Source organism: Chrysochloris asiatica, unplaced genomic scaffold (assembly GCF_000296735.1).
Source record: "Chrysochloris asiatica unplaced genomic scaffold, ChrAsi1.0 scaffold00447, whole genome shotgun sequence".
In the NCBI taxonomy this organism is placed as follows: Eukaryota; Metazoa; Chordata; class Mammalia; order Afrosoricida; family Chrysochloridae; genus Chrysochloris; species Chrysochloris asiatica.
The window spans coordinates 1,141,156-1,142,957 of record NW_006408965.1 but is presented as its reverse complement, the minus strand read 5'-3'; positions in this window follow the sequence as shown (position 1 = coordinate 1,142,957).

The following is a 1,802-nucleotide window of genomic DNA, read 5'->3' as shown; positions in this document are numbered from 1 at the left end:
ACGAATCGGGCTGTGAACCATAAGGTCAGCGGTTCGAAACTACCAGCTGCTCCGCGGGAGAAAGATAAGGCTTTCTACTCCCGTAAAGATTTACACCCTCAGAAACCCTGTTACAGGGTCGCTATGGGTAGGAACCGACTCGATGGCACTTAACAACAACAACATCAACAAATTTCACTCAACATAATGTCCTCAAGTTTCATCCATGGCAAACGGTGGCTTGCAGTTTCCTTGTTACTCTTCAAGGTAGCATAATATTCCATTGTGTATGTACCACAGTTTGTTGATCCATCCTTCAGTTGATAGGCACTTCTTGTTGGTGTTCTGTCCACAGAACTCCCTTTAGGATGTTTTGTAGCGCAGGGTTGGCTTTGGCAAAATCCCTTATCTTGGAATGTTTTGATTACACTGTCATATTTGATTGATAGCTTTGCTGGATAAAGGATTCTTGGTTGGCAGTTTATTTCTTTCAGGGTTACATATATGTCTCCCCTTATTACTTGCATGGTTTCTGCTGAGAGATCCGAGCTTAATATGACTTACTTGCCTTTGTATGTAACATTTCTGTTTTCCCTAGCTGCTTTCAACAGTGTTTCCTTATTTTTTATTATGGAGAGCTTGATTATGATATGTCTCAGTGACTTTCTTTTGGTGTCTAGCCTTCCGGGAGTTTATTGAGCTTCTTGAATATTTATCTTTTCACTTTTCAGAATGTTAGAGAAATTTTCCTCCTTCATTGCTTCCACTATTTCCTCTGTAGGCTTGTGTGATTCTTCTTGTTCTGAAATGCCAATAATTCTTATGTTATTCCTCTTCATGTTGTCCAACATGAATCTTAGACTTTCTTCAGATTTTTTTTATCCTTTTTTCTGTTTGCTCTTCTACCTTAGTGATATTGAGAGATTTGTCTTCCAGTTCAGTAGTTCTGCCTTCCATTTCTTCTATTCTACTCCTTTGCCCTTTCAGAGTATTGTTTATTTCTCAAATTCTATTATTGATCATTTGTATCTCTTTCTGTAGGTTTTGAATTGTTTCCAATGCTGTATCTATCTTATTTGATTGTTCCCATAACACTTTCCTGACTTCTTCCTTATTTTTCTCAATTCCACTATAAAGTGTTTTGAAACATTTTGTAATTATTTTTTCTGAATTCCTTATCAGGCATTTCCAAGTCCTGCCCTCCTTCCAGAATGGAGTCCATGTCTACCTCTAGGTCATTTGTCTCAGACAACTTATCTTGTTTCTGGACATGTGCTGGTATGGTCATCTGTTTTTGCTTCTTGGACATGTTTAGTGTTTATCTGTGGCCTTAATACTTAATTGAATGTGTGTTATGATATTTTTATTCTTTCTGATTGCTTCCAGGTAAATGTGATCTGTATGTGGCCTTCCCTTTTCACTCTTCTTATTGCTTAACTCAGAGTAACTTTCAGAGGTGTTTTCTGACTCCCTGGTATATGGCAGTTGGTATTGGTTCTTGCCTGGGTTTTGGTGTTTTATAGAGTGTGAGTGTCCCTTGACTATATGGCAGCAGTTGTTGCTGTCTTTTCTTGGGTAATATAGGGAGAGAAATAGTCCCCCAGAGGTAGAAAGGGGAGCATAATACACCAAAACAGCACCAGCAAAAAAGAACAAGAAAAAAAAAAACCAAAAACAGCATTAACAACAACAACAAAAAAACTTGACTGAATACTGTAGTCTATAATTGTAGGAAAAGAAGAGGAGGGAGAGAAGAAAAAAAAAAAAATGTGTAGCCTAATATGAGTATGACTTTAATGTCCTCTTTCAGCTTCTCACCTTTA